The 24,951-nt window shown below is 32.2% G+C and overlaps 1 protein-coding gene across 3 annotated transcripts in view; it reads left to right on the top strand.

The window, feature by feature from the left end:
* PCDH11X (protocadherin 11 X-linked) overlaps nt 1-24,951 on the top strand; it is a 790,323-nt gene that overhangs the window by 611,430 nt on the left and 153,942 nt on the right. The window lies entirely within an intron of this gene.

The raw sequence follows: 24,951 nt of genomic DNA, 5'->3' as shown, positions 1-24,951 counted from the left end.
ACTTGGCTAATGTAGTTTACTTTAACAAGGAATAGACAATAAATGAACTACCTTAGTTTCTGCAATAGAAAATGGTGAAGGGGGGATTCATAGTGGTGTTTTTTGTTGTTTGTTTTGCTTTTTGTGTCTTTGTTTTTAAAGAGATATTATTATAATTGCTACTAGGGACTATAAGTCAACAGTAAACTTATTCGAAAAAAGTTTTGTAAATCATTTGCTGTTCTTGTTTCTGCATTGAGCCTGACCCAGCAAATAAATATGACGATGAAATGAATAGTTAGCATATAAATAATTCCTATTATTTGTAGTGATAGTAATATTAAACAGTATTACTATATAATATTAAACAGTATTCAACCTTCTTTCCTGGTTGCTCCTACATTTTGGAAACGTATTCTTGTGGCCTACACTCACAGTGTGGATCACTCACCCTTTAGGATTATTAACAGAAAGTCGTATGAACATATGAAGGAGATGAAAGACAGCTGGAAGAGGTCCCATATGCTCCATTCTCTTTTCTTAGATTTTATGCTCTGAGAATGTCTGCGTGAAGAGTAAAGTTGACATAGTGTTGCCAAAATGTCAGTGCTATGGGACTTGTAATTGATTACAAAAATGACCCTCAGCATAGAATAGTGTAAAAAACATGAGGTTGGAATCAGTCCTGAAAGTGAATCCCGATTTTCCTATAAAATGGATATAACAGAGGGTAGATGTGCAGGACAAATGATATAATGTATGTAAAGCTCCTTGAATAGTGCTTGAAGTCTTTTACTTGAACGGTAATGATAACTATTGTTCTTGTCTTCATTTTTGTTGATATATCAAGACTTACAATATGGGAATAAATGGACCTATGCCTGTCCTTTCATAATCAAAAAGCATTAGTGATATGACTTGTGGTGAAGCAGTGTGAAAAGGTTCTGTACACACAGTAGCCTTCCTAGAAGCAGGAGAATACCAAAAGCAAAGTCACTTTGCCTAGAGTAAGCTACTTATTTGGGATCCAATAAGAGTTATTATTATATATATTATTATATCATTCTTTCATCTTCTAAGATCACAGAGTATAAGCACAACATCCTTATAGATGTACTTTAACCTAAATTTTATCTATCTTTCTTTCTGTCTGTCTATCTCTCTCTCTCTCTCTCTCTCTCTCTCTCTCACTCTCTCTCTTCCTATTCAATAGATTTTTCTATTTATACATTCATGCCATGGTGTGCAAAGACCTTTGCCATTTACCCATATGCTGTTTAACACTTGGTTTAACAAAAAGAAACGGAATGAAAAGAACATAAATGAACCATCTTTCATAATTATCAAACATATATTTTTCACTAATCTTAGCAAGATTCTATAATTACATGATGCTACTTTTTTCGCTGACATAGCTTAAGAGAAAAAAAGAGAAAATGTAAGTATCAGTCTCTGGCAGACTATGTTAAATATGTTTATTCATAATGAATTAAATTTATAGGGTAAAGAAGAAGGGTGAATTTTTAAAAACATATATTCAGTTAATGAATACCTTAAGTAATGATGTACAGCCACACTCAAAATTTAAATTTTCTTTTCTTTTTAAGAGACAAAGACTTGACTGGTCACCTAGGTTGGAGTGTGGTAACGTGATCATAGCTCACAGTACCCTCCAACTCCTGGGCTTAAGAGGTTCTTCTGCCACAGCCTCCCAAGTAGCTAATTTTTTATCATTATTATTATTTGTAGAGACAGGTATATTAGTCCATTTTCATGCCCCTGAGAAAGACATACCTGAGACTGGGGAATTTATAAAGAAAGAGAGATTTAATGGACTCACAGTTTCACATGGCTAGGGAGGCCTCACAATCATGGCAGAAGGTGAAAGGCACATCTCTCTGGCAGGCAAGAGAGAAAGTTTGTGCAGGGGAACTGCCATTTATAAAACCATCGGATCTTGTAAGACTTACTCACTACCGCTATGGTATGAACAGTATGAACAGTATGAACTGCTATGAACAGTATGGGGGAAACCATCCCCATGATTCAATTATCTCCACCTGGCCCAACCCTGGACACGTGGGGATTATTACAATTCAAGGCGAGATTTGAGTGGGGATACAGCCAAACCAAATCAATGGGATATTGCTGTGCTGCCCAGGATGGTTTCAAATTCCTGGCCTCAAGTGATCTACCTGCCTTGGCTTCCCAAAGTGTGGGATTATGGGATTATAGGTATGAACCACCTCTCCCACTTTTCTCTTTCTTTCTCTTTCTTTTCTTTCTTTCTTTCTTTCTTTCTTTCTTTCTTTCTTTCTTTCTTTCTTTCTTTCTTTCTCTTTCTTTCTTTTCTTTCTTTCTTCTTTCTTTCTTTCTTTCTTTCTTTCTTTCTTTCTTTCTTTCTTTCTTTCTTTCTTTCTTTCTTTCTTTCTTCTTTCTTTCTTTCTTTCTTTCTTTCTTTCTTTCTTTCTTTCTTTTCTTTCAAAAAATAGGTTGTCTAGTGTAAATTTAGGAAACAAATTACCATCAGGTAAGACTCATATGAAAACCCATTAATTCAAAGTGAAAGAAACTTGGAGGAAAAGTTAAAGAATCTTCAAAAAGTTGAAAACATTTGACAGCATTTTTTGTACAAAGAAGTAAAGTGGTTAAAATTTTAAATTTTAATTTAAAACAGGGCAAACAAGAAACCTACGATATTCCCTCAAAATAATAAAAGGCATATATGAAAAATCCATAGCCAACATCATACTGAATGAGGAAAAGTTGAAAGCAATCTCCCTAAGAACTGGAACAAGACAAGGATGCCCACTTTTACCACTTCTATTCAACATAGTATTGGAAGTTCTAGCCAGCGCAATCAGACAAGAGAAAGAAATAAAGGGCATCCACACTGGAAAAGAGGAAGTGAAACTGTCTCTGCTGATAATACTATTGAATACCTGGAAAACCGTAAAGACTCTCCCAAAAGACTCCTATATTTGAAAATACATTCAGTAAAGTCTCTGGTTACAAAATCAATGTACACAAATCAGTCACACTACTATACACCAATGACCAAATCAAGAACTCATTATTTTTTACGATGGCCATGAAAAAGTAAAATACCTAGGAATATACTTAAGCAAGGAAGTGAAAGATCCCTACAAAGAGAACTGCAAAACATTTTTTAAAGAAATCATAGATGACACAAACTAGTGAAAATACGTTCCATGCTCATGGATTGCAATGAGCAATCCTGGGCTACAGAGCGAGACTCCATCTCAAAAAAAAAAAAAAAAAAAAACTAAAAGAATAATTTTCAGAGGAGACCAAGAAAACAATTAGGTTGGGAAAAACTAATGCATAAGAAAAATTTAAAGGAATCAGGAGAAGTCTAAAAGTGATTTTAAAACTGTTTTTAATTTTGTAAGTACTTAATGAAACTAGAGTATTTAAAGATCAAGTGTACTTTATTTTTACTAGATATAGGAGAGAAAGTTGAATTAAATTATAATTAAAAATTATGCTAGCTCTAAGGAATTGCTTCTTTCTAGTAAGATAGACTACTGGAAAAATATATATGGGATATTATAGAATCATCTCCCTTGAATGTAATTAAGAGTAGGATTTTCAGCAAATAACTAAAATTCAGTTTTGGAATGAAGAAGAAAACTGGATTAGAAAAAGCATGCTTTTGCTCTTACTCTTTGATTCCATAATAATTCTGAAAGAACATGTTAGCAAATGCCTTCAACTTAAGTGAACTCCTTAATTTAACCTCATACTATTGGTTTTGTGTCATGTCTTGATATGTCACCAAAGCAAGCCCAGATTTTAAATCCTTATTATTACTTGATAACACCTACATCTTAATCTTAGAAATTCCTCTTCAAGACATCACAGAGCAGAATTTAAAAAAAAAAAAAAAAAAGAACAAGAAAGAATACTTTCTGAATATCAACCAATGTTTAAATGATTCTATATCATGTGCAGCCTCTTTCCTATGTAGTGTGCAAATAATGTACTTCTTTTTGCATTAAATGGACTCAGAAGTGAGTATGTACCATCTAGAATGTTGTACAAAATTGCCTTGAATATATTATATGCAGTGATATGGTTTGACTGTGTCCCCACCGAAATTTCCTCTTGAATTGTAACTCCCACAATTCCCAAATGTTGTGGGAGGTGGAACCTGGTGGGAGGTGACTGAATTATGGGGCAGGCCTTTCCTGTGCTGTTCTTGTGATACTAAATGAGTCTCACAAGATCTGATGGTTTTAAAAACGGGAGTTGCCCTGCACAAGCTCTCTCTTTGCTTGCTGCCATCCATGTAAGATGTGACTTGCTCCTCCTTGTCTTCTACCATAATTGTGAGGCCTCCTCAGCCATGTGGAACTGTAAGTCCATTAAATCCTTTCCCATATAAATTACCCAGTCTCAGATATGTCTTTATGAGCAGCACGAAATCAGATTAATACAGTAAATTCGTACCAGGAGTGGGGTGCTGCTGAAAAGATACCCAAAAATGTGGAGGCAACTTTCAAACTGGGTAACAAGCAGGGGTTGGAACAATTTGGAGGGCTCAGAAGAAGACAGAAAAATGTGGGAAAGTTTGAAACTCCCTAGAGACTTGTTGAATTGCTTTGCCCAAAATGCTTACGGCAATATGGACAATAAAGTCCAGCCTGAGGTGGTGTCAGATGGAAATGAGGAACTGGAGCAAAGGTGACCCTTGTTATCTTTTAACAAAGAGACTGGTGGCATTCTCCCCTTCCCTAAAGATTTGTGAAACTTTGAACTTGAGAGAGATGATTTAGGGTATCTAGCAAAAGAAATTTCTAAGTGGCAAAGCATTCAAACGATGACTTGGGTGCTGTTAAAAACACTCAGTTTTATAAGGGAAGCAGATATAAAAGTTCAGACATTTTGCAGCCTGACAATTTGATAGAAAATAATTTACCATTTTCTGAGGAGAAATTAAAACCAATTATAGAAATTTACATAACTAATGAGAAGCTGAATGTTAATTACCAAGACAATGGGGGAAAATGTCACCTGGGCATGTGAGAAGTCTCCATGGAAGCTCCTCCTATTACAAGCCCGGAGGCCTAGGATTTGAAAATGGCTTTGTCGGCTCCCTGTGCTGTGCGCAATCTAGGGAATTGGTACCTGCATCCCAGTCACTCCAGCCATAAATAAATTGGGCCAAGGTACAGCTTGAGTCATGGCTTCAGAGGGTTCAAGCTCCAAGCCTTGACAGTTTCCATGTGATGTTGAGCTTGTGGGTGCACAGAGGTCAAGAACTGAAGTTTGAGAACCTCTACCTAGATTTTAGGCGATGTGTGGAAGCACCTGTATGTTTAGCAGAAGTTTGCTGCAGGAGTAGGGCCCTCATGGAGAACCTCTGCTAGGGCAGTGTGGAAGGGAAATGTTAGGTCAGAGCACCCACACATAATCCCTACTGGGGCACCACCTAGTGGAGCTATGAAAAGTAGATCACTGTCCTTCAGACCCCAGAATATTAGATACACTGACAGCTTGCACCACGTGTCTGGAAAAGCCACAGACACTAAAAAACAGCCCATGAAAGCAGCTGGGAGGGAGGGTGTACCCTTCCAAGCCACAGAGGCAGAGCTGCCCAAGATCATGGGAACCCACTTCTTGCATCAGTGTGACCCAGATGTGAGACATGGAGTCAAAGGATCATTTTGGAGCTTTAAGATTTGACTGCCCTGATGAGTTTTGGACTTGCATGGGGCCTGCAGTCTCTTTGTTTTGCCAATCTGTGCCATTTGAAATGGTTGTATTTATCCAATGCCTGTACCCCTATTGTATCTAGGAAGTAACTAAGTTGCTTTTGATTTTACAGGCTGATAGTCTAATGCCTTGTCTCAGATGAGATGTTAAACTGTGGACTTTTGAGTTAATGCTGAAATGAGTTAAGACTTTGGAAGACTATTGGGAAAGCATGACTGTTTTTGAAATGCTAAAACATGAGATTTGGAATGGACCAGGGGTGGAATGATATGGTTTGACTGTGTCCCCACCCAAATCTCATCTTTAATTCTAACTCCCACAATTCCCATATGTTATCGGGGGGAACCCAGTGGGAAGTGATTGAATTATGGGGGCAGGTCTTTCCTGCAGTGTTCTCTTGGTACTAAATGAGTCTCACAAGATCTGATTGTTTTAAAAACAGGATTTTCCCTGAACAAGCTCTTTCTTTGCCTGCTGCCATCCATGTAAGATGTGACTTGCTCCTCCTTGCTTTATGCCATGAGTGTGAACCCCCCCAACCCCCCGCCATGTGGAACTGTATGTTCATTAAACCTTTTTCATGTATAAATTACCCAGTCTCTGGTATGTTGTTATTAGCAGTGTGAAAATAGACTAACACATGAAACTCCCTCTATCTTTTAAAATGATATCTAAAATGATTGAGCATATACACCACCAAGAATATGAGTGTGTGGTGAAGAAAGGGGACTTAATTAACTTAATTAACTCTTTACAATTTGAGAATTTTGGGGAGTCCAAGTTTCTGCTATGTAGTATATGTAGTTTTGATAGTTTTTAGTAACTTCTTATAGCCAAAATTTTATTGTTTGTTAGCTGGCAAAAGCATTATGTTTAAAAATATATAGCAACAGATTTTTATATCTTTTCATATATTTTTAGAATGGCTCACATAATAGATCTGTTCTTTTGCAGATGATTTTGGTGTTCCTCAGATAGCATCACTTAAATGTGCAGTAGCAGATAGGACTTTTCTAAAGTCCTCTTATAATGTAATATGTCATTACTTTTATTTGCCAAGCTTAACAAGTGTTTGACATCCTTCAGCTACTAAATTGATTAAGAAAAGATAGATCAACATAGGCATGCCCTGAATTTTTTGCTCATTCTTGATGAATTACAATTATTAACCTACAGGTGGAGTGTAGAGCTTTATTTTTAGAGAAAAATCTCAACAAATAGCATAGGCATTTTACTTAGGCATTTTCTGTGTAGACTGTATGAACAGAAAAATTAAAGTCAACTGAATAGAATCGGGGCAACATAGCTATTTGAGAAGTACACAACTTTCAAATAACTTCTCATATAGTAGCTTCAATCTTCTGTATCAGAGATTGTAATAAACTTTTAAATTGAATATTTTTTGTCTCCATACTATTCCCAGATGGTTGATCATTCTCATGAACAGTGGACGACCAAGAAACATCAAGCAACAGAAACAGAATTTCTGGTCAACCTATTAATTCAAAATTTAATCCCTGATATGAGAGTATAAAAATTCTTTTAAAGTTAAAGTGAACATTTAGAATAATATACACAAATACTCCATTTTAAAGAGGTGGAAATTGAGGTTGGAGAAGGATAGATTATTTGCACAAATTTACCCAAAAATTTGATAATAGAGCATGGGTTAAAACACACAGTATCATGATTATATTTGAATCGTACATGAGAGCTCAAATTACATCATGCTCTGCCCATTCTGCCAGAAAACATTCCAGAGATCATTATCATGCAGTAGTTAAGCTCACAAAAAACTCTAGAGTCAGAAACTCTTTGTTAGGATCTCAGCTCTGTCACCTACCTTTCTATCTCAACTTTAGTTTTCCCATTGATTTAACGGGAATGAAAATAATATTTATATCAGAAAGTTGTTTAAATGATAAAATGCATACAAAAAGAGACTTCCTGCACATGGTAGGTGTAACAAATATTAGTGTATTGTAGTGTTTTTCTTAAAATTCTGGAACAGTATAATTGTATAATTTAAAAAATCAATATTGCACATAATATTGAATAAATAATAACTTATTATAGAGTTCATGAAATAGTAAAGATAAAGTCAATTACATTGTATCCATCTGAGATCATCGGGAAAATTTTCCTCACACAAATATACACTCAGAAATACACACCAAAAATGCAACCTCAGAGATCAGATATTAGAGATAAATTTTATTCACAAGGCTAGGCTAAAAAATCTTTGGTTAGAAGGTTATAGAACATCAATATTTTATTGGTAAGCACATAACCCCATTTAATTCCAATAGAAGCTCTTTTAACAGTCACAGTCATAATCAGAGGTAAGATGGTTCATCAAAGCAATCAGATGAACAGGTAAATATTAAGAAGTGCATACATATCTCATATATATTACATACATATGGTAAATACTTGACACAAAGAAGTGTACATTTGTCTTTCATAATTTGATGTAGAATCTTTGCCTTGCCTTTGGATGTATGTTCACTGATTTTAGCACAATGCACCATATTTACTACATACACTGCACCAATATTACATAGTATGTGGTGTCCAGTTTTTGTTCCCATAAAATGAAGTGTGTCTCTAAATGCTCTTGAAAAGTATTCTGAGTACGGAATGCTTCTAGAGTTTTATGATATTTTTTCTGAATCTTCTGTTGTTCTCTTGCTCAGACAGTACTCTATGACAAGTCATTGCAGCATTTTGCCCTTTGTAATCTTTCTGAAAAGTTCAATTTCATCTTTGAAGCAATTATTTTTACATTAATATTTCATTGGGTAATATGAGATTGTAATTAAATTAAATGTTGCAATAGCAAATGCAGCTCATGTAAATGTATTTTAAAACAACATCTGACTTTTCTTAAGCATAAAACTCTCTTTGGCTCAGAAGTGAGTGGGCATACTGTAAAGTGGCTTCCTAGCTGAGGTGAGGACATAAATCTTGTTGACTTCATCAAGTCAATGTTTTATTCACTGTGAGAATAATGAGCTTTATTTAGTCGAATGAATTGGTTAAGTAGAAGCCTGTCAAAAAAAGTTTCCAATTGATTAATATTGAGGCGTTTGCCATATCAGAGTAGGACATCCAATTGTGGAAGATTTCACAAGTTACCATTGTATTTACAAATCTAAACTTAATTTTGATCATTCTAATATCTCAAGAAGTTTATTTGCAGTTTGCCCATACCTTCACAGTAACCTGACTGCTACACGACAGCAGCACTAGCCTTTAATCAATAGTACGAATTTTTCAATGAAACAAGTACATTTGCATAGTTTTTTAAATAGTTAAAATCAGTGTACCTCAAGCATTCATGTGCGGATCCATCATACAACATATAAATGTTATGTATGTTTTACCAAAATAAAAAATGCAAAAAAGAAATATTAGTGCTATGTCCTACTAATATTATTATTTTCTCTGGGAGGGTAGCCTGGAAATAATATTTTTATAAAATTATCCATTTGATCTATGTGTATGCAAATTTAGAAAACCACTGATTTAAATGGAAAACCTTAAATTGTGTTTCAATTATTCACCACTTGAGTTCTAGTGAGAACAAAAGTAAAGTTTTATCTTTGAGTCTATCAATTATTTCTGTTACAGGGTAAGAAAGTGTGTTTGCTAAGTAGGCATGTTCTCAAGACTTTGTTAGGCTGAATGTAACATAAAAAAGACTTCATGATAAGAAAAGCAATGAAACCGGATTGATACAGATTGATTTAGTGAAGAGCCACAAACTTCCAGCATTCTAATTTGTTTGTAGTTGACTACTTAACAGTATTCGGTGATCACAGAATACTTTAGCAGACAGACAGAAATGAAAATTTTCCTTTAATTATATCAAATTCTCCCTAGGCTAAATTTCGTAGGTTTTTTAAATAATCAAAATGTAGGTAAAAAAATAAAAAATAAATTAAAAATTAAAAAAATTTTAAAAATTAACAAAACAAAAACAAACAAAAAATGTAGGAAACAGGAGAGTGATTGGTAATGATTCAAATGGGTATTAAAGTTTCATCTACTACGTAACATCATGTATTTATTACTCGGAGGTTATTCATGGAGCTGATATGAAAACTGAAGGACTGTGAAGTTACATTTTAGTTCACATAAATGTGTGAATTCTGTTGTATATTAATATTATCTGTATTTGGATACGGATAGACAAATTATGTAGATAGAGAGATGTATCCATATTATATCCAGACTAAATGCTTTCTGAGACTATTCATGTAGAAATTCATTTATCAAAACCAAATATTTATCAAAAGAAAGAATATATTCACCTGAACCATATGATTTAGATTCAAATATTAACAGCTTTATAAACTCAAGCAAGTAACTACTCATTTCTGAGCACTCTAACATCTATAACAAAAACTTCCTATGAGAATGAAAATAATTTTGAACTCTCTGTAAGAAAGATGAGGCCGTCCTGATACCATAAGTAGTAAAATGACACTTGAGCACTGTACTGCAAAGCTGAGATGACCTAAAAACAGAGAAAAATTATAGATAGATAGATAGACAGATAGACAGATAGATAGATAGATAGACAGATAGATAGATAGATAGATAGATAGATACGTAGTCTTGCTCTGTCACCAGGCTGGAGTGCAGGGGCCGATCTCCACTCACTGCAACCTCCGCCACCTGGGTTCGAGCGATTCCCCCGCCTCGACGTCCCGAGTAGCTGGGACTACAGGCGCGCCCTACCACGCCCAGCTAATTGTTTTGTATTTTAGTAGAGACAGGGTTTCACCGTGTTGGCCAGGATGGTCTCGATCTCCTGACCTCGTGATCTGCCTGCCTTGGCCTCCCAAAGTGTTGGGATTACAGGCATGAGCCACCGCACTGGCCAGTTTATATATTATACAATATTAAATTATTATATTTATATTAAATAAATTATATAAAATATATTATATTTATATATTATATTTATATTAAATATATTATATAAAATTAAATGATCTAACATAGCACTTGGAGTATTTGGGTCTTTCTTCCTTTACTTCTGTATTATTGTTTTTGTTATTTTAGTCTGGCCCTCTTTGTCTTCCTTCCTTTACTTGCATCTTTTTGTTTTGGTTATTTTCTTCTACCCCTCTTTTACAAGTTACCTTGCATTCTTAGTGAATGACTTATATGGAATTATAATTATGTTGCCTTTTTATGGATATGTCAATATTTATAACAGTGTTTGAAGCAGACAAATACTTCTAAATCTGTCTTATAAATGTAACCGGTAATGACACAATTTATGCAGTATTAAATATTAATTTGGGATTATATATTAATGGTAGAGAACAAATGACTTCCTTTATTGCTAAGTCAATGCAAACTAGTGAAGTGGCTTATTTGGGTGAATTACACTATGATACACTTTTTTTTTGGACTACCACATCACATATCACACAGGACAACCATATAGAAACAGATGGCAAATATAGTCGTGAGTATCTGTTCTAAATTTGATCCTAATTAATGTTATTTTATGAAACTATAGGAAGATGAATTCCTGTATACTGACTTTACAAACTACATTAAGTCTGTGGAAGTTACATACCAAGTAAGCAATGTAATGGTAGAGATGTGAAAATTCTGTCAGTTATCTTTCTAATCAGTAGTCAAATTTTGACACAAGAAATGCTATCAAATTCAAAAGGCATGTGCATGGAATGCTCTTCAACTATTTAATTAACAGAATGAGATTATGTTTTTTTTTTTTTCTTTTTATGGTACTACATACAGTGCTGTGTTTTACTTTTCTCTGTTGTCTAATAAATTATTTTTAAATATTTTTTTTCTGCTGAGACAGTGTATGATCTACATGTCTTTTAAAAACCAAAGAAGGTATTTCTTCGATTTGAAACAGCGTTTAAAATACCTACATTCTTAAAAGTCAGAGCTTGTGAAGTGATTGCAGGTATTTGCAAATCAAGTGAAATTTGTGTGGTCTTTTGACTCTTGCTATATTAATAATATTTTCAATGAAAACTATACCTACTTGCTTTGTGTGCATATTAATTGATTCTCCCTATTCTAAAATTTAAAATAACACTAATAATTCTGCTCTGCTGATGTTCCATAATCTGCATCTGTACTTGTATAAAGATAATTAGTTTGAATCAATCACTTATAGAAAAATGTCACCTCACCTGCCTATTTTAAAAAGTGGCTCACTGAAGTGAAATTATTTACGCAGCATACTAATTACAGAATGAAAAGACTGCTCAAAAACGCTAAATAGAGGCCTGTAAATTAGCATGTCTTCATACAGATATAAATTAAACATATAATAAAATTATATGTATTATAATTATATATAATTATATGTGTAATCAGTGTATATATACATATTTATATATAATCAGTATATATAGATATATCTATATGTAAAATATATATCTATTTAAATATATATCTATCTAAGTACATATATACACACAAACATATAAAATCAGTGCCAGGTGTGGTATGGGACGATGTCATTTATTCAGCACAGTGTTCTTGGTACATAGCAAGACCTGAAACATACTAAATAATAAATATGTTTGATTCAACAAGTGTCAGAAATGCTTTATTTTGGTGGTATTTTAGATTTGGGAATTCTACACAAACAGGCATAGTTAGCAAAAATATTTTTTTCTTTTTTTAAGTTTAAAAGACATGAAGAGTATGGTACAGTGTTCCAGAAATTCTTATTGGTGAAGAATTCATGGCTTGGAAAATTAAGTAGATGATGCAGAAGAATGTTCATTATGAAAGAAGTGGGTTATAAAGAAGTCTGAGAAAAAGACTTTTTAGGAAATTTGTCTTAAAAGGATGGGAAATGGATTAGATATGAGCATGAACGAAATACTAATTTTTCTTTCATTCTTAGATTTGGTTTTGTTCCTTCTCACTGAGCTGGAATGAGTATCACAGGGTAATTGTGACATATTGACCCTTAAACATTCAACATGTTTTCATTCATTCAGCAAGTATTTATTAAGGTGGCATCGTACCCGACACAATTTTAGCTTATCCTTTATGTAAACTCTATGTAAACTAAATATACATTAATCTTGCACAAAAATTTTGAGAAAAATATTGTGAGGAAATGTGTTAATGCATTATATGCTTCTGCATGTATCTTTTTCCCTAGAATATGACTGGGTTTTGATTATATATTGCCAGAAAATAGTTCCACCTATGTAAAGGAATTGTTCTTAGTGACTTTTGTTGTCAGGAAGTTTTGCATTCGTGTTAACACTTGTGTGTTTGGTGGCATCATGTTTTTATTAGCATTAGTGCTACATTCTGTGATGCCTTTATGACTCCTAAATCTTTGCTTTAGATTATATAATTCATTGCTAATCATGTCTTCTTCCCAATGTATCTCATTTAAATTATTTTAGCTAAAAGGCCAAGTGATAGCTGGGAATATTATGTGCCCATTCCTGATGATATCCGTTTTTCAAAAAGAAGGGGTATTGAGATAGGTCCTCAGAATTCAGTAATACTGGTATATAGTTTAATGTTTAAAGAATGTAATGATGCACTAACTTTGGTTTATTTATTTATTTTTAGAGACAGGGTCTCACTCTGTCTCCCAGGCTGAAGTGCAGTGGTGTGATCATGGCTCACTTTAGCCTGGAGCTCCGTGCCTCAAGCCATACTCCTGCCTTAGCCATCCAAAGCCTTGGGATTATAGACATGAGCCACCACACATGACCTCTTTTTCAAGTTGTTCCATTAATTATTTATAGGAAATAACAACAGTTTAAAGAAAATAAAAATAAATTAGCAAGTTCATCCATATCTAAATCAAAATCACATGACAATTTCTTATTTAACTTAGTCAACCTATGGGGATAATTTGTATTCTTAAAAAAATCTCTTCTAGTAGGAAAAAAACATAATTTCAAAATCTTATTTAAACCAAATGTATTTGTTATTCAAGATATGAGTATATTTCTCTCTCTCTTGACACTTGAAATTCTGGTATAAGATTTCAAATTATAGGGGAAAAATCAGAAGAATTGATTGTTGTATTTTAGGAAACTCACACTGTATTTCGGGAATTTTGGCAAATTATAAAAAATACCCTTTAATTTCCAAAAGCAAACGTACATGTTGACTTGAAGTTTATTTTACTTTTTAAAAGTAAAATCATTTTGGAAAGTTTTTCAGTGAGTTATATCCATGCAAAATAAGTGAGCACTGGTAATTCTTTGTACAACAGAGTATAAAAATTGAAAGAGAATAGGAAAATATTGCTACTTAGGGATCAGGGATATATCTGTTTCATCATGGTACATGATATTTCATCTGAGCACAATGTGCATTCGAGGAATGGATAGGACTGGCTTATAGTTTAAATAAATATCTTAGCTAATCGTGGTTATACTCTCATAGACTAAATTTCAGTCAAATTCGTAGCAATATTAATATGCATATTTGAACTGATTTCTGTGTGAATTCTCCAAACTGTGTAGCAGAAACATCATTTTATGTTTATGAAACAAAGTAAAGGGAGAGATTAATAGAAACTGAGACAAATGCAGAATCAAATTTATAGTGTATTAAAGATTTATATCTCCTTCCTTGTTATACAAGAACTAAAACTTAGGCAACGTTTTATCTCTTGGTGGTATACTCTCCTTTTATAAATACAAAAATATAATATTTATATTTTGAGTATCCAAAGAGCCATTACCTTAAATCTGTATCTTCTAATCATGAAGTGCAGATGATTTTTAAGGCAGACGGCATTTGGTTTATTCAAAAAACCTTTTAACATGTCTTTTGCAGTGAGTTAATCTGTCAGACTGATAAAATAAGTTCCTCATACTCCCCCTCCTCTTCCTGCGCATATAAGCTTTTATTTAATTCTGTTTGAAATAGCTTGCTTCTATTTTTGCTTCCTCTTCATGTTTGTGGCACTGCTTTTTATGCTTTGTTCTTTGCTGACATAAAATATTTATCAACATATCATCTAAGAAGATTGGTTCTCCACAGTAGATATCCAATATGTTTCACCACATGGAAAATGTCTCTACTTGTTTGTTCCTAAAATCTGTAGCCAAATTCCCATATGTCTGATTTATCCATTGATATTTGAAAATGTAAAACTAAGTAATTCTGTGGATAACAATTATGCATGATCATTGCCATTAAACAGTAAATTTTAAAATAATTTAGATTTAAACTAAAATAATAATCATATATCTTTCAATATCAAACAAACATAGATTTGCATTTTATTCCATTCCTTTAATTGTTATAAGGGAAAATAAGTTTTCTAACACATTTATTTTTCATTTTTTCTTTGATATGATTTCTCTAATAGTTAAAACAATAACATTATTCAGAGACTATATTTTTACATGTGGCCTATCATTTCAAGGATCCCTCCTTTCCCCATGTGTTACAATACAACATATAAATAACCAGTTAGTTCCAAGAATGACAATTTCTGCCAAAGCTTGTGTTCATACAGTTACAAAGTCCCAATAAAATATATATTAGAGAAAAAAATATAAATATAAAAAATATATCAGTCTCCAATTCTTTGAAAATGCCAGCATGGTACTACTGTTAAGCTGTCAGTAATTCACTGTGATTACAAGAAATCACAACTTCAGTAGGTGCTAACATCGCATATGAGATTATGAAAACATATTTATAAAGAGGATTATCAAGTCAGCTTGCACTTCCAAAATCAGACTTTCATTTCAACTATTTCATCTCCTTAAATATTTGATATGTAAATATTAAGATCTATATAAAAAAGTAATCCATTTATTTGGAGTTTTATAAGTTGTCCATCCAGATGCATCTCTCTAAACTGATGTATCACGAGAAAAAATACTGCCAATGAATAAACATCACTATCTTTCTCATTTTGTAGCAAATTTTAAAATGAAAGTAATGGAACGTTACTTTGGGGGAACAGTGCAATATTTATGACAGTAAACATTATTGAGATAAGTTCAAATTTTTCTTTATGGATTTTAAAAAACATACTTTCCTATCCAAAAACATGTAAACATCTGCCTAAAATAAAGTTGAAGTAGATATTTTTGAAATGGTAATTATATGATCTATTTCTTATTCCAGTTTTCTGTTACATATGCTATATGTAATAGAAAATGTATATAATATAGTATTAATATAATTATAGACATGCATATAATGTATGATAAATATGAATACTTCTTAAATGAAATACCTGTTTCCAAACTATGTCCTAAGTTGTGTGCAGAGCTTAATATGTTTAGCAAGGGATACAAACATACAGAAAGAGAAAATATGCTATGGAACTCACAAAATTGATATTCACTAATAAAATAAGACTTTCAAGTGCTTTATTTTTATTTGTTATTTTTAAATTTAATTATTATGGATATATAATAGTTACATATTTTAGGAGGTATGTGTAATGTTTTAATGTTTTGATACAGACATATAACATATAATGATCAAATCAGGGTAATTAGAGAACCTATCATCTCAAGCCTTTATCATTTCATTGTTTTAGGAACATTCCAATTCCACACCTTTACTTATTTAAAAATATACAACAAATTACTGTTAACTGGAGTCACCCTATTATGCTACCAAATACTAGATCTTATGCATTCTATCTAACTTTATGTTTGTACACATTAACTATCTTCACTTTATCCTTCTGTCTCCTCTATGCTTTCCAGCCTTTGGCAATCATCATTTCACTCTCAACCTCCATGGAGTTGAATTTTTTTTTAGCTGCCACATATGATTGAAAACATGTAACATTTGTCTTTCTGTTTCTGACTTATTTCACTTAACATAATATCCTTCAGCTCCATACATGTTGTTGCAAATGACAGAATTTCATTCTCTTTATGGTTGATGAATAACCCATTGTGAATATGGGGCACATTTTCTTTATCCATTCATCCATTGTTGGACACTTAGATTGCTTTCATTTCTTGGCTATTGTGAATAGTGTTGCAAAATAAACATGGGAGTGCAGATATCTCTTTAATATACTGATTTTCTTTCATTTGGATTTAAACCCAGCAGTGGAATTGCTGGATCATATGGTGGATCTAATTTTAGTTTTTTGAGGAACCTCCATACTGTTCTCCATAGTGGTTATACTAATTTACATTTTCATCAAAAATGTACGAGCGTTCCCTTTTATCCCTAACCTGCCAGAATTTGTGATTGCCTGTCTTTTGGATAAAAGCCATTTTAACTGGGGTGAAATGATTTCTCATTGTAGTTTTGATTGGCATCTCTCAAAAAACTAAGTATAGAATGAACATATATCAACATAATAAAATCATATGTGTTAAGCCCACAGCTAGTATCATACCAAACAAGGAAAGTCTGAAAATCTTTCCTCTAAGATCAAGAACAATAAAAGCATGTGCACTTTTACCACTTTTATTCAACATAGTTCTCCACTTAGACAAAAGAAAGAAAGAAAGGGCATTCAAATTGAAAAAATAAATAAATCAAATTATTCTTGTTTGTAGACAATGTAATCTTTGTAATCTTATATTTAGAAAAACCTTAAAGTCCTCACCAAAAAACTATTGGGACTGATAAACAAATTGGAATTAGTAAAGTTGCAGGATACAATTCCAACATACATAAAAAAACATTAGTAGCATTTCTGTATGCCAACAGCAGATACTTTGCAAAACAAACCAAAAAAGAAACACCATTTACAATAGCTAAAAATAAAATAAAGTATTCAGGAATAAATAACCAAAAACTTGAAAGATTTCTACAATGAAAACTATAAAACATTGATGAAATAAATTGAAGCAGATACAAAAAAATGAAAGACATTTCATATTCATAGATTGGAAAAATCTATATTGTTACAAAGTCCATACTACCCAAAGCCATCTACAATTCCTATCAAAACACCAATGACATTCTTCAGAGAAATAGAAAAAATAATCCTAAAATTTATATGGAACTACAAAAGACCCAGAATAACCAAAGCTATGCTAAGCAAAAATAACTACACTGGGGGAATCCTATTACCTGACTTCAAATTATACTGCAGAGCCATAGTAACCAAAACAGCATGATACTGGCATATAAATAGACACATATACCAGGGGAACAGAATAGAGAACCCACAAACAAATTCACACACTTACAGTGAACTCATTTTTGACAAAGGTGCCAGGAACATAAACTGAGGAAAAGATAGTCTCTTCATTAAATGGTTCTGGGAAAACTGGATAGCCATATGGAGAAGAATTAAACTTGACCCATATCTCTTGCTATATACAAAAATCAAATCCAAATGGATTAAAGACTTAAGTCTAAGACCTCTAACTATGAAACTACTACAATAAAACATTGGAGAAACTATCCTGGGCAAAGACGTATTGACCAATGCCCCAGAGGCACAAGCAATCAAACCAAAAAATGGACAAATGGGATCATAGCAAGTTAAAAAGTTACTGCACAGCAAAGGAAACAATCAACAAAGTGATGAGACAACCCACAGATGGGGGAGAAATATTTGCAAACTACTCATTTGGCAAGGAATTAATAACCAGAATATATGAGGAGCTCAAACAACTCAATAGGAAAAAAAAATCTGATTAATAAATAGACAAGAGATTGGAATAGACATTTATCAAAATAATATATACAAATGGCCTACCTTCAAGTGTTTGAAAATTATTTCCTGATATCATCTCCATTTACTTATGCAATACAGAGACTTTAATTACCTACTGTTTTCTTTGTACTACAGCAAATTTTTAAATTAGTTTGTAATAGAGCACCAGGTTGGTGAAAATGTGAAGAAAAAGTTTTGAAAATTGTTTATTCTAAAAATAAACTTCAATTATCTCTCTCTAGATATGACTGAGGTTTATCTCTGTTTTATTTCTATGTGTACAACCCAAAAAGTTTTGTTGACAAACCAGTCAAAGCTTCGCAATTGGGTAAATTGCTTAGAAGAAACTTATTTTCAATTTCACAAGGAAGAAATTTTAAAACTTAAGTCTTTTAGCAATGTACAGATTGTACCCTATTACCTTGGAGGCATGTATTTTGCCTGCATTAAAATCATGCAAAGGAACATGCTTTAAAAATCAATTTCACTGTGGACCTAAAGACCAGATACACTACCAAGTCCCATTTAAAAATGGCCTTAATTTAGAATTAATCTTCTCAAGAGCAGATTGACTACTAAAAGACATGAAATGTTTGAGAGCTACATTTGTTTCAAACATTTCGGATAGCTTGAAGGCATATTTTGGAAATACTAATTTCTTAGTATTTTCTTTCCCAAACTGAAGAAAATAATGGATCCAGCCCTCAAAAGTTTGCTTTGGGAATTTCTCACGGTCATTAAAATTTTGTATATTATCATAACTGCTTCATGTACCTCCCAAAGCAGTGTAACCAGTGCCTTAGTAGGAACTTTTAATGGACCATGAAACAATTTTTATTCCCACATTTATTTTTGTGAAAAGTTTAGTCCTTCATAATTCATATTTCTGGAGTTCTTTCTGAGAGTCAGCAAAATATTTAAAAAGATTATTTAAAAAAAGATTTTTTTCTCTTAAATATCCAAACTAACCAAGAAGGATTTTAAATTGACATTTGTGTTGTTAGGATAGTTTGACAATGTAATTAGTGAAGTCAGATGGCCTGGAGAAAACCAAATGAAAAAATAATGTGATCATATATAAATTTTTCTCTAAGGTGTCCAGTTCTGTATATCTCAGAATTATTCTTTTAATTGTAGCTGCCAAAAGGAATTATTATGATTGGCTAGATTCGTTTTATATGGCCATGAACAATTTAAAATATTAAGGCTAGATTTTGAGGTGGAAATTTTTGCCTTATATTTTTAGCAAAAAGGAAGAATTATATTTTATTTCTCTTCAGGACAAAGTTACATTGCCAATTAGTATTTTTCAATAGGCATTATCATTTTGTTGGATCTGTCAAAGCAAGAATTTTATTTCTTAAAATATGATTTTCTCTTATTCTGCCCTTGACAGTTGATGTGCACATGAGGGGGTAAATTGTATTTATTATTCATCTAAATTGGAATTTTCCAAATGTGTATTCTGAAAGTACTGATCTTTTGATACTCTCTGCAATGAAAGTTTTCCTTGAGCAAATAGTTTTGAATATACATATCGTTTTCATATCTTGGAAAGGATCAGCAAATGGTGGCATTTAATAGTATGTGAGTTCCTTGGTAATGAAAACATGAATTTTTATTCTACTTATGTCTCTAGTTATGTTAGTCTTAGATCTAAGTCATTTCATTTCTCTTGATGTCATTTCTTCATGTGTGTATTGAGGATGCTGAATCGGATGACTGTCTAAGGGCTCTGGTCCTTGATTTGTGTAATCATTTTATTCTAGATAAAATTTAAGTTGTAACTCTGTGCTCTTTGAAGTGCATAAACACTGTCAACATAAAAAATGAGACTTGAAAGTGGTATCCATTACAGTGTTTGCAAAGATTTGTCTTGAATAAAAGGGCAGAAAATAGAGCCAACAGCTTGTGGACTAGGAAGATTTTGTGAAGAATAGGAAAAATTAGTTAATTTCAGAAATGGAAGAAAACGTACAACTCTAGGCTATGAAAGAAAATAAGCCATCTGGTATTATGGCACTGCATGATTTCAGTCAACCAAAATTCTGTTAATGTAGAAAATGGTAATTGCATATTTGGTGAAAATGTTTTCATTCCTAAGGCGTTAGTTACCTCTATAATAAAGCCAACATTATGACTTTAGCTGTTGTCAATTTTCAAATTAATATTTCTTTGATCCAGTAGCAACCTATTTTTTTATTGAAACTCAAGGCACAGAGGAATATGGATGGAAACTTTAATGTATAGGGATACATAATGAATTTTATATTTGCAACATTTATTTCACTGCAAATAAGATGCTCATTATGTTAATCACGTCGCAGCTTTTCTGTTTGTAGCTCATATGGTTTGGCTGTGTCCCCACCCAAATCTGATCTTGAATTATAGTCCCCATAATCCCCACGTCACAGGAGGGACCTGGTATGAGGTAATTGAATCATGGGGACAGTTACCCCCATACTGTTCTCATGATAACAAGTGAGTTATCAAGAGATCTGATGGTTTTATAAGGGGTTTTTCCCCCTTTGCTTGACACTTCTCCTTCCTGCTGCCATGTGAATAAGGATGTGTTTGCTATTCCTTCCACCATGATGCTAAATTTCATGAGGCCTCTCCAGCCCTGTGGAACTCTGAGTCAATTAAACCTCTTTCCTTTATAAATTACCCAGTCTTGGGCAGTTCTTTATAGCAGCATCAGAACAAACTAATACAGTAGTCTTAGCCTTTCACACAATTTGAATAGAAAATTTGATGCAAGCTTCACTATTTTTGTAGTTCAGACTCTATGCAATCTACACAAATACAACACTGCTACAGTATATTAGTTTTGCACTCAATATGAGATTTGCTGGGGTGATTTGAATTATACATCACGAAGAATTGAATCTTTTTGGCATATTTTGTAACATTTTTAAAAATTAGCATTATTCAAAGAGGTATTGGTTTATTAATTTGACACCACAGTCTTCTGTACATTGATTTTATTTTTTTATACTGATTCTGCCATATCCTGTGACCTTCAGTATAAACTACTGTGTGTTTTTGCATAAGCAAATGAGAAACTTGTTCTCAAAAGTTAGCCTGTATCATGGTGGCATATGCTAGTCCATGCTATAGGTGGCATAGGCCTATAGTCCTAGCTGAGGTGGGATGATTGCTAGAGCCCAGGAATTTGGGGTTATACTGAACTATGATCTTTCCACTGTATTTCTGCCTGGGCTACAGAGTGAGAACCCATCTCTAGAAGAAAAAAAAAAAGCCCATAAGAACAGGATACACGTTAGTTTTCAAATGAATTGAATCTTGACTGATCAGATTTTATTTGTATTAGGAAGCATAACAAACATTGTAATTCACTGAATTAAGGAGGAGACATATGCATATGCATAGTCATAAATACTTACATACAATATTATATTTCCGTTGACTCTAGTAGTAAAGATATCTGATTATTTCTGAACAAATGTCTTTGAAAATGTTTTCACTTCTTATTTATTCCAAGAAAAGATACTTTTATTTTAAAATGGCTTCATTAAAGGAGCTTTATTACATGACTTTAAAATTTATGCATAATAAAAGTGCAACTGTTACTTCTTTATTGAAGTAAATGGCAATTATAGATTGACGCATGGTGCTTGATCAACAAACGTTATGTCAACACTGTGAATTTTATGGTGAGTTCTATTGACCTTTAAGCTCTTCAAACATCATCTAGTTATTTGGAATTCTCATTTACATTTAGCCAGATATTTCTAGTTCATATTTAGTACTTAAAATTTGTTTTAGGATTATAAAGGAGATATTAAAATATGCGTGTATGTGATAACATAGCATGTTTTGGTATTGTTCTCATGATAAATTGTAGTATTATTTATGAAACTCAAACAGGAGATTTTTTTTCTTTAAAATGTATGTTTTCTTAATTTTGTAGTAAAAGAAGCGTAGTTATTTCTATTGTTTTAATTTACTAATTAAAATATTTGCTAGTCATTAATTCAGAAAACAATGTTAAAAAACTCAATTATTCTCAAAGTAAGAATTTATGCAAACATAATTTTTTATTAGTATTGAATTTGTGTAGGTAAAAATAATGATGCCTCAAGTATTATTTTTAAATTTATTAACAAATAAATTTAATCATAGAATATTTAATAGCCTAAAAACAATCTTCTGGTTAAAAACAAATTTAACTTGTGAGATATATTCATCTCCCATATTATACAAATTATGTTTTAAGTTACACATTAGTCATATTATATACCTAGTCATTCATAATATAAAATTTGGTTGGATTAATTATTTTAAAAATTAGTTTGAGTCATAATGATTCACATAGACTATAGTATTTTAGATGACAAGGACTATGCTGATCTGTTTACTACAAACATCTTGGGCAATGTTGATGCTTTAAAAATGTCAATGATAAACTTTTAAACCTTAATTAAAAATTACTCTGAGATTTAGAGATACATTTCAAGATGGGCCTTTAGCTTAGGCAAAAAAGTCTTAATAATTATAATGATAATTAATAATTATAATGTATTTCTTAGTGGTTGTTATCATATAATATATATGTGTGTATGTGTGTGTATATATACACATATGTGTGTATATACATGTGTATATATGTATGTATGTATATGTATGTATATGTATATACGTATGTATACGTATATACGTATGCATCTATATGTGTATATATATGTATGTATGTGTGTATATATATGTGTATGTGTGTGTATATATATACACATATGTATATACTGCCTTACAGTGAGAAAATGGTTCCTTTTCTGGACCATTTCTCATGTGATGAATTTGAGAAATTCTTCACATTCAGTCTTAAAAGTTTTATGCTGAATATGCTTATCCTGAATTTAAGGAAAAGTAATCAATATTTGACTTTGGTAGTTTATAAACCAATTTTCACTTTTCAATTTGGGAGCTAAAAGTCTTGAATAGGTTGTTAAAATGTGTTTATTTTCTTTTTTATTGCTGTCTTGTCCCTTGTTTTGCTTCTTTTATTTGTACCTTCCATACTATTAGAAATAAGTCCAGACTCATTACATTACTTATTTTTTTGACCTTTTTAGTTACCAAATTAGAAAGGATTTTTATCACTAAGCTCTAGACAACACTGAAATTGCAGTTTTTAAAAATGAAAAGCATGTACATTATTACTTTTCTGTTTAAAGCAATCTTTCTCTTTTTACTTCAGTATATTTGAAAACTCTACACTTAAATATTACGAGTTGATTATTAATTCTAATTAATAAAACATTAGAGTGATTCTGTGTGTGTGTGTGTGTGTGTGTGTGTGTGTGTTTCTCATCATTGAAGCAGAATCCTCATTTAAAGGGTGGGGAGTTGCAAAATTCTATTTAGAAAATCAATCCTCCCGAAAGTGTCTTATGAAAGCACTATTTTAAAAAAATTTTATACTTCACCTTGTATTACCATTAAATTACATTGCATACAGATGAAACACCTTGCAATGAGAAATAAATGTGCTGTTTGTCAATGACACTTACAAATATTGTACAATGCTCTTTTATTGATCCTTATTAGTACATTGAAGCATTACTTTCACCTCTATTTTTCTATTCTGCTTTATTACATCCATCTAAGAATTTCATGTCTTTGATTTTATAATATTCTAATTTTATTCAAAATAGATTTTTAACAAGTTCGAAATGTTTATCTTTACGCTTTCATCCATAATGCATATTATTAAATAATTCCTAAAATGCAGATGTGATTGGGAAATTATTTATTAACATGGGCTTTAAAATTTTGTAATGAATAAACTTGAGAGTCATCTACCCAGATCAATATATATTTGGGTATTTATAAACATACAATTATTTTGTTTAAAAAAGACTTTGCTACTTGTTCCAGGTCAAGCATGATTTCACAGTGTTTTGATGAAAGTCAATAATTCAAGGCTTGAATTTATCTAGAAAATAATGACAATAATCTCTATCCCTTATGTTCTAATTGTGAGAAATAATATAAAATTTTAGGTGAAGACAATGGTATTATAGAAAAAGTTTCTTAAACCATGATAAGAATAATTCTATTGGGCCATTCTCATGTTAGTGCCTGCTGATTTGGGGTTTTTCCTATTACGATTTTATATATCAGAATTTGGAAACAGAGCAACCTGTTAAGTCAAAAACGAAGTCTTTGCTTGCTCTACACTTATAGTAGGAGGTTGCATGAAAGAAACTGGTATGTCAGTAGAGGACTGTACTTAGCCATCACAAGCGACGAAGCTAGAAAATCTACTGAGTTACCGCAAAATGTTAAGCTCAACAACACATTTCCTTTGTAGAAAGGACCAATCATTACTTCCAAGGAAGCCAACATATTGCATAGGTTTGGTCCAATTCTATAAAGTTGTATTACAAAATACAAATATCAAGGAGCACCAGTCTTTATCTATCTCAATTATCACATTCTTTGCAAAGTGAAGTAGTAAATATATTGCAATACCTTACAAATTATATTTATTTAGGTATGCTAATATAATGTTGTAGAAATAAGAGAAAATATTTATTGTGTTTAACTTTATT

The sequence above is a fragment of the Chlorocebus sabaeus genome, chromosome X (genome assembly GCF_047675955.1).
Source record: "Chlorocebus sabaeus isolate Y175 chromosome X, mChlSab1.0.hap1, whole genome shotgun sequence".
Lineage (NCBI taxonomy): Eukaryota > Metazoa > Chordata > Mammalia > Primates > Cercopithecidae > Chlorocebus > Chlorocebus sabaeus.
This window is presented reverse-complemented; position numbering and strand designations above follow the sequence as displayed.